Source organism: Pristiophorus japonicus, chromosome 10 (genome assembly GCF_044704955.1).
Source record: "Pristiophorus japonicus isolate sPriJap1 chromosome 10, sPriJap1.hap1, whole genome shotgun sequence".
Classification (NCBI taxonomy): domain Eukaryota; kingdom Metazoa; phylum Chordata; class Chondrichthyes; family Pristiophoridae; genus Pristiophorus; species Pristiophorus japonicus.
Window position 1 is genome coordinate 106527191 of NC_091986.1, and position 10077 is coordinate 106537267.

The window sequence follows — 10077 nt, forward strand, 5'->3', positions numbered from 1 at the left end:
CTCGTGGCACTGGAGCCACGTCCTGGCTTTCACCTTCCGGATGATCTCCTCTCAGATGCCCCACATTAACTGCAACTGTGGCATACTTCCCCTTTGCGGGTACAGGATGTCCCTCCTCCTCTGGACCTCCTCCACCAAGACCTCCAGTGCTGCATCCGAGAATATGTGCACATTCTGTAGTATAGCCGTGAGGACTTGACTCAGTGCAGGAAGAAGTTTAATGACCTCACATGAGTGGTCAAGGTCAGTGAATTTATCTTCAAATGCCATATCCCAACATCTGTAAAACTAGCCTCATACACTGATCAATGCACCATAGCCCAATCACTCACCAGCAACAAGTTCTACCAAATACAACTCGCACCTCACATTCATAGCTTCACCTCACCTGCACACACCACTGCTGCAAGCCTCACACCCACATTCCAGCTTGCACATGCTATTGGCTATTCAACCATGACAGGCACATCACCCAAATACATTACATCACACTCACTGACATAGTTCCATTTCTCTTACAGGAAAAGGTGGCACATAACAGGTGCCAGAAGACCTTATCTGGTAGCAGTAGGCTCGCCTGCATTAACTCACCCGCTTGGAGGAGACGGTGCTGGCCAATCTTGGCAGGGGCATAGCTGAGCTCCTGGCCACTGGCAAGCTTGCAAAAATACAAGATGCTGGTATTCTCATATGCCATCCTCCTTCTCACATCTGGCTTGCCCTCATCCAACAATCTCTTCTGATTTACAATCTGCTGATGGTCTAAGCATGCATCTCCTGCTTTACTCCCTCCCCTTACCACAACCTTACCCTGGTGCCTTTCCTTTTCAGACACCCAAGAAATCCAGGCTGCCCAGCCAATGGTTCAACAAGAAGAGGGAGAGCAGAGTGAAGAAGAAATATCATCACTTGATTTCGGACTCACAGCACAAATACTGATATTCCGCGTATTTGAGAGGATAGGTTAGATGTGTGATATGCACGTGGTGAGACACGGGGCACAAGTGGGGTGCAGCCAGGGCAGGGGAAACAGTAGCACAGGTGCCAACTCCCCGGAGGATGAAGTCGCACACATGTTCTGCTGCGCACGATTCAGATGAAGACATTTATTGGGCATCCTACTGAAAAATACTGCTGGGTATGCACAATCAAATGCTTGATGCATTGGCAGGCCTGAAAGAAAGCCTGAATGCAATGTCAAGGTGTTTGGAGGAGCCCAGCGTCATCCTTGCACAGGGCTTCGGGCAGAATTTGGAGCCCATACTTTCAACGTGGAAGGGCTGGGCAGATCCATTAACGCACTTGTGGATCCATCTATCATGCAGCATCTGATGGCCAATGTCTCAGCTTCTGTTGCAGCACAAGCAGAAGCTACCCAACATCTGAGTGCTGCAATGGAAGCTTAGACTGAAGTCACGCAAGCCCTGCTTGCTGCCACGCAAGCACAGACTGCTGCCAACCTGGCTGGGCTTACCAGTGTTGAACAGGGTTTGCAGGTTGTCACAGCAATCTGCACTCCATCAGATTACTAGGATTGCTGAGGCACTGCCCCAAGGGAGTGTGAATGGACTGTGGAGGACTGATGTCCTGTCACAGGATGACATCATCCGTCTTCCCACCACTGCCATTCTGGCAGTGCCCCTGCTATTCCCTGTCAGGTAGTCAGCCCAGACTGCTGCCACCCATGCTGAGATGGTGCTGTCTGAAGCCGGGCCTACAGCTCCTTGAGACATTAAATGTCAGCCACCTTCCACCAGCCATGCTGCAGCCACTGGGGTAGCTCTGCATAGGAACACTATTTTGACAAAGGTACACACAAGACAGTCACTAAGGGAATGCACAAGGGTGATTAGTTGATTTTTTTTGGATGGATAAAGTTGATTAGAATGTTTGCTGTGTGTTTGGCTTTTATTTCAGCATTGTGGCCAAGAGGACGCTGCTGCAATGATCAGTAACAGAGGTAACGTAAGTTGTGGGACTAATGTTGAATGTGAAATTAGAGTTGCATTCACTCATACCACAGGTAGATGATTCGCTTCCGGATATTTCGGTTAGAAAGGGGCTGTCTGGGTTGCTTTCTTTCTTCTTCCTCCTCCTCTTCTTCCTCCTCCTCCAACTGCTCCTGAGCTGGTGGCCATATCAATGGTGGCAAGGGCTGTGCCCTCACAATAGCCAGGTTTTGGAGGATACAGCATGTTGTGTATGGAGAAAGAGTCAGACTGAACACTGTGAGCTCAAAGTAAAGTGTGACCCCCGTAGTCTTTTATTGCACGTCTCCAGAGTGCCTCTCCAACCTGTGAAACCTCCTTAAATACCTGTGCTCTCAAGGGATTATGGGATCCCTTGGGACTCCAGGGGATGAGCCCTCTGGTGGCTGTACAGAGTAAATACAAGTATACATATATAACAACATTCCCCCAAAAGCCAATAGTGTAACTATTTACAATGTGAATCGATCTGGGGCCCTTCTTGCCCTGGTTGATCGTCCTGGTGTGAAAGCTGGTGTTGTTGAATCATTTGTTGGGCCCTCGCTGGGCTGCTGTGCAGCTGGCCTTGCTGGGCTGCCTGGTGTGTTGGGGCCTGCTGGGCTGCTGTGGATGATGGGTTCTGCTTCGTGGTCAACCGTGGTGCCAGTTGCCACTGGTGTGTATGTTGGGGGATCAAAAAAGGTAGGGTCCAAGGTGGGTTGCTTAGGATAGTCCGTGAATCTGAGCTTGATTTGGTCCAAGTGTTTCCGGTGAATGAGTCCATTGAAAGTTTGACCCGAAACACCCTGTTCCCCTCTTTGGCCACGACAATGCCGGGAAGCGACTTGGGACCTTGTCCATAATTTAATACAAATACAGGATCATTGATTTCAATCTCATGTGACACATTTGCGCTATCATGGTCTGCACTTTGTTGAAGCCACCTGCTCTCTACCTGTTCATGTAGATCAGGGTGAACTAACAAGAGCCTTGTCTTAAGTGCTGTTTTCATGAGCAGTTCAGCAGGTGGGATCCCAGTGAGTGAGTGTGGTCTCGTGCGATAGCTAAGCAGGACTCGGGATAGGCGAGTCTGCAGTGAGCCTTCAGTTACCCTTTTCAAGCCTTGCTTGATGGTTTGCACTGGTTGGACGCTGGTTTAAACGGGGCAGATGTGACATGTTTGATCCCGTTATGGATCATGAATTCTTTGAACTCAGCACTGGTAAAACATGGTCCGTTGTCACTCACCAGGACATCGGGTGAGTCGTGAGTGGCAAACATGGCCCGCAGGCTTTCAGTAGTGGCAGCGGACGTGCTAGCCGACATTATCTCACATTCAATCCACTTGGAGTACGCGTCTACAACCACAAGGAACATTTTACCCAAGAACAGGCCTGCATAGTCGACGTGTACCCTAGACCACAATTTGGAGGGCCAAGACCATAAACTTAGTGGCGCCTCTCTGGGTACATTAACTGCGAGCATGTATTACATCTGTGAATGCAGGACTCTAAGTCCGCATTGATACCGGGCCACCACACGTGGGATCTGGCTATCGCTTTCATCATTACGATGCCTGTGGAGGTCATTGATGAAGGTGTCTCTGCCCTTCTTCGGGACCACTACTCGATTGCCCCACAGAAGGCAGTCTGCCTGTATAGACATTTCATTTTTGCGCCGCTGGAACGGTTTTATCTCTTCCTGCATTTCCACTGGGACACTGGACCAGCTCCTGTGAAGCACACAGCTTTTGACTAGAGATAATAAGGGGTCCTGCCTTGTCCAGGTTTTGATCTGCTGGGCAGTGACGGGTGATTGCTCACTCTCAAATGCTTCCATAACCATAGCTAGATCTGCTGGCTGCGCCATTTTCACCCCCGTGGTGGGCAATGGCAGCCTACTGAGAGCATCGGCTCAGTTTTCTGTGCCTGGCCTGTGGCGGACGGCATAGTTGTATGCGGATAATGTGAGCACCCATCTCTGGATGCGGGCTGATGCATTGGTATTTATCCCTTTACTCCAGGAGAGCAGGGATATAAGTGGCTTATGGTCAGTTTCCAATTAGAATTTTAGCCCAAACAGGTATTGATGCATTTTCTTTACCCCATAGACACACGCTAACGCTTCTTTCTCAATCATGCTGTAGGCTCTCTCAGCCTTAGACAAACTCCTGGATGCATAAGCAACCGGTTGCAGTTTCCCGAAATCATTAGCTTGTTGCAATACACACCTGATGCCAGATGACGGCGCATCACATGTTAGTATCAAACGCTTACATGGATCATACAACACAAGCAATTTGTTTGAGCATAACAATTTTCTCGCTTTTAAAAAGGCATTTTCTTGGCTTTTGCCCCAAACCCATTCGTTCCCTTTTCGTAGCAAGACATGCAGTGGTTCTAACAGTGTACTGAGACCCGATAAGAAGTTACCAAAGTAGTTCAGCAGTCCCAGAAATGACCGCAGCTTTGTCATGTTCTGTGGTCTCAGTGCGTTCTCAATTGCCTCGGTTTTCATGTTGGTGGGCTTGATGCCGTCCGCTGCAATCCTCCTTCCCAGGAACTCCACTTCAGGCACCAGGAAAACGCACTTCGAGCATTTTAACTTGAGCCCCATGCAATTGAGTCGACTAAGAACCTCCTCCAGGTTCTGCAGATGCTCGACTGTGTTCTGACCTGTGAACAAGATTTCATTCTGGAAGACCACAGTGTGCGGTATCAACTTCAGTTAGCTTTCCATGTTTCTCTGGAATATTGCCGCCACCGATCGGATTCCAAATGGGCATCTGTTATAAACAAAAAGACCTTTGTGTGCGTTGATGCAGGTGAAGGCCTTCAATGATTCCTCCAGTTCCTGTGTCATGCAGGCTGAAGTCATATCCAGCTTTGTGAATGTCTTTCCTCCCGCTAGTGTTGCAAAGAGGTCGTTGGCCTTTGGTAGTGGGTATTGGTCCTGCAGGGAGAAACGATTGATAGTTACTTTGTAATCGTCACAGATTCTGATGGTGCCATCTCCCTTGAGGACTGGGATGATAGGACTGGCCCACTCATTGAACTCGATCGGGGAAATGATGCCCTCTCTTTCCAGCCAGTCTAGCTCAATCTCTACCTTTTCTCTCATCATGTACGGTACTGCTCTCGCCTTGTGATGGATAGATCGCACCCCTGGAATTAGGTGGATCTGCACTTTTCCTCCTTGGAATTTCCCGATGCCTGGTTTGAACAGCGAAGGAAATTTGTTTAAGACCTGGGCACACAAAGTGTCGTCAGCAGGCGAATTAATGCTCGGACGTCGTCCCAGTTCCAGCGTATCTTTCCCAGCCAGCTCCTGCCAAGCAGTGTGGGACCATCGCCCAGTACCACTCAGAGTGGTAGCTTGTGCTCCTCTCTATCATAGGAGACCTTTACGGTAGCACTGCCGATTACGGGAATGAATTCTTTCATGTAAGTTCTTAGTTTCATGCAAACTGGTGTTAAGTCTGGCCTTAAGGCCTTCTTGCACCACAATCTTTCGAAAGTCTTTTTGCCCATGATGGACTGGCTCGTGCCCGTGTCCAGCTCCACTGACACCGGGACTCCATTTAGTTCAGCATTCAGCATTATCGGGGGATAATTTGTGGTGAATGTGTGCACCCCATGTACCTCTGCCTCCTCAATCTGAGGCTCTGGTTCGTCGTGATCTTCCGTGGATCTGTCCTCCTCTGCAACATGGTGGTTTGCATGTTTAACAGGCTTTGCAGCTCACCTGCACACTCGTTGGAGGTGTCCCATTGTTCCACAGCCCTTGCAAACGTATCCTTTGAATCGGCGTGAATGGAAACGATGATCGCCCCGCAGTGCCAACAAGGTGTTAATGGCCTTGCATTCATCACCCTTGATGGTGGACTCTGAGACATCCGTGGACGTGCAGCTGCAGGTATGTGTGACCTGCCCTGTACATTACGATTCGAAAACAACATCACTTTGTTCACAGTACTTGTAGCAGCACTTGTGCGCTGAGAGATTTGCTTCGTATTGTCACTGGTGGCAATGAACGCCTGGGCTATCGCTATGGCCTTACTCAAGGTTGGGGTCTCTACAGTCAAAAGTTTGTGAAGTTTGGTTTTGTGGCCAATGCCAAGTATGAAAAAGTCTCTGAGCATGTGCTCCAAATGTCCTTCAAATTCGCAATGTCCTGCAAGGCGTCTTAGCTCGGCAACATGACTCACCACTTCTTGGCCTTCAGACCTTTTGTAAGTGTAGAACCGGTACCTCGCCATCAGAACGCTTTCCTTCAAGTTCAAATGCGCTCAGACCAGTGTGAACAAATCGTCGTATGATTTCTCCGTGGGTTTCGCTGGAGTGAGCAGATTCTTCATGAGGCCATACGTTGGTGCCCCACAGACGGTGAGGAGGATCACCCTTCATTTGGCAGTGCTCTGTACCCCACCTCGCTCATTGGCCACAAAGTATTGGTCGAGTCGCTCCACAACAGTTTCCCAATCGTCTCCTTCCGAGAATTTCTCCGGGATGCCCACTGTTCTCTGCATCTTTGGATTCACTATCTGTATCTCATCGCCAGTTGTTGTGTATGGAGAACGAGTCAGACTGAACACTGTGAGTTCAAAGTAAAGTTAGTCTTTTATTGCAGGTCCCCAGAGTGCCTCTCCAACCTGTGAAGCCTGCTTAAATACCTGTGCTCCCAAGGGATTATGGGATGCCTTGGGACTCCAGGGGCCTTCTGGTGGCTGTACAGAGTAAATACAAGTATACATAAATAACACAGCAGACTATGACAAATCGGGTCATATGCTCCAGTGAGTACTGTAGGGTTCCAACAGATTGTTCCAGGCAATGGAAATGTTGCATGAACACCCGAATGGTCTGCTCTATAATGTTTTATGTGGCAGCATGGCTCTTGTTGTACACATGCTGCCCACTTGTGGTTACGATGTGGAGCAAAGGTGGTCAGTGGATTGCCCCTGTCACCCAGTAGCCACCCTCTGGTTTGTCGTGGTAGCTCAAAGACTGAGGGAACAGTGGACTGGCGCAGGATAAAATCATTATGACGGCTCCCTGTCACCTCACCAACTTTAAGCAACTCTAGAAAGCTCCAGATAGTTCTACAAACTTACACGGAGTCAATAAAATTGGCCTGAAAGTTGGTGATGATCTCTTAAATATCACTCCTACTGCGAAGTTAACACAGGGCATTTGTTCTAGCTCTGATATCGAAAATGGTACCACTGCGTCAAACCAGCTTTACACGATCTTCTTACTTACCATTCTTCCAGTGCTCACTTCCGCCCTACCACCCTCACCAAGATGTCGTCCGCCGCAGCCCACACCAGAAGTGTGCACACTCTGCTCTTTTGCCATTTTGGTCCCAATTTGTCACCCTTGGCACCCAAACATCAGGCACCATGCAACCAAATTGCTCGGACCAATTCTCTTACCTGATCTCCTGGGAAGTCTTGAGATGTCTGCGCTTCCTGAAAGAGGTCATGATTGAAATCTGCAACTGTTACAGCCACAACTCCAACCTCAGAGCAGGGCAAGGACCGCATTGTCTGTGGCTGTCAAAGTGAATCTGGCTCTGAGCTTTTATGTTCTCTTCGGGGGCACCTCAGCAATCCTAGTAATCTGTTGGAGAACAGCTGCTGAAAAGTGCTGTGATGCCCCGGAATCCCCTTTGAACACTGGTATCCAGAACCTTGATGGCAGCAGTCTGAGCATGCTTGACAACAGTCTGAGCTTGCATGCCAGCACTCTGAGCTTGCATGACTGAAGTCTGAGCTCACATGACAGTTGTCTGAGTTTCGACTGCAGCACTCAGACTTTTAGTGTAAGCTGCTTGTGTTGCAATGGAAGCTGAGACATTGACCATCAGACACTGCATCCTGATGGATTCCACAGGTGTGCTGATGGAGGTGACCATCCATGATGGAAAAGATGGGCTCCAAGCTCGTCACAAATCCCGTGCCAATTTGGTGCTGGACTCTTCCATGCTCCTTGTCGTCACCTTTTACGCCAGTCAAATCTAAGCAAATAAGGGCATTTAAAATACCCTACACCTTGACTCTGGGTGCAGGCTTTCCACCAGTGTTCCCAGTGCACCAAGCATTTGTACACCCATTAGCCTTCTTTTGTAGACTGGCCCATCAAATTCCTCTGCAGCAGAATTAGTGTGCAACTTTGCCCTCCAGCAAGTTTGAACCTGCGCTATCCTTCCTCCATCCCCGGCTCCTGTGTACCTGTGCCCAGTGTCTCACCACATGCATATCCCTCCTCTAGCGTATCCTCTAAAATACATGCAGTGTCAGTATTTGAGCTGGTGGCTGCGACTGTGAGATCCAGTACATCTTCCGCTTCACTTTCCTCTTCCTCTTCCTCCACTGTGTGGGAAGGTTTCAGTTCTCAAATATCTGAAATGAGAAAGGGACAAGGGTTGGGTTGTGGTGAGGTGTAGGCTATTTTAAATTCCCTTATTTACTTAGATTCGACTGGCATAAAAGGTGACGACAAGGTTACTCACTTTAGTAAACCAGAACAGTTTATTAAACACACACAGCACGCATTATACAAACTTGGACAGTAATGATTTGGTTAAAATAGGCTTCATTTCCCGTACACCCAAGGACGACGGAACACGCTGACGTGGAATGCTTCACTGGACACCTCTCTTCTTCATTCCTTGAAATTGTCTCCTCCATGTGACGAGGGGTTTGGAAGTTAACTTTCTTATAACTTTCTTCAATATACAATCATCACATTCCTTGTTGATGGTTGTCTGAGCTTTGCCACGTTCCATTGATGATTGAATTATCGTGTTCCCATCTCATAATCTCTTCCCATCTTTTCTATCTTTTGTGACTGTGTCTTCCAGACAGGGAGTATTAACCAGCGAGCATAATTACAACAGCCGACTCCATAAGGTCATTAACAAATCTGACCGAAAAGACAATGCCTTACAGACAGAATGCATGAACTAACGAGCACATTTAATGGTCCAGGAAATAGAGCCATTAACAAGATTGGGCTTTGTGACTTTTGATTCAGTGAGGATATTAACCTTTTACAAGACCCACCTTTTGGGAGCGATATCCTTATCGGCCCCTCAAATCCTTTTACTCTAAGGGTAATATTTCAACAAATGTTGAGAGGAGGATGGGTGTGGCTTTATAGTGATCGCAGTTGCCACCTTTGTCTCTATTTTCCTGACCATAGCTTTCAAGCGACATACAATGATTATCAATGCCATTAGTACAAATACTTGCGAAACAAAAAAATTATGAGAGAGTTTGCGGATCCATGTGGGGAATTTCAATATTCAGTCCCATGTCCCACCAGTGTGTGCCATCCCCTACTCCTGGAATTTCTTTAAACATGCCCTCATTCTCCTGCTGTAGAGTATAATAATGATGCTGTGAGGCATTGATATATGCCATCAATTCTTTCAGAGTGTCTGGCATCTCCAGAATGTCATAAGCAAATTTTGTGACATACTCGTGTAAGTCTTGTTTCAATACATCCCTAATCTGTAGGTTTACCTCCGCGGGGGTTCTTTCATTAATGAGGGTTTTAGTTCCTATTATAACTGTCTTGGGGGGGACAAAGCAGTACATCCCCAGGGTAATAGCACACCTAACCTTCCCGTCATGATAATAGTCCTGCAAAGTGGTGAAGCAGTACTTTCCATCGCTTCTCGGCCTTTTGGCTAAGATCATGCGTAACTGACCTGACAGGGGAGTAACCATGACCAGAAAGTGGTTCTCCCTGGATCAGGAAGGTGGTTCTCCTATGCTTTTTGGAAATAGGAGGTGGTTGGGGGGCCTGACCCATCCACCTCCATGGCACGAACCTGGTATTGCAGTACTTCCAGGAACGGTGCAGTGGCTCTAGGCCTTTTGGCTAAGAGCATTGGCGCAGAGTGATCCTTGATGTGTGCAAGGTGACCTCTGGTGTTTGTAATCTGACAAGATGATCTGACAAAGAATTGGAAAGATTGGCAACGAATAAATTTTTTTAAAAAGTACTTTCCTTTTCATATGTAGGCTATCCTTGTCCGAACATCCGAAGGGTTCGTCACTTCCATAGTACAATTCTCACTATGTTGATTGCAGTCAAAGCCG

At 47.9% G+C, this 10077-nt stretch overlaps 1 pseudogene; it reads left to right on the forward strand.

Annotated features, from left to right (window-relative positions):
* The first annotated feature begins 9642 nt into the window (after positions 1-9642).
* Positions 9643-9843, forward strand: LOC139275359 (U2 spliceosomal RNA; annotated as a pseudogene).
* Positions 9844-10077: the final 234 nt, after the last annotated feature.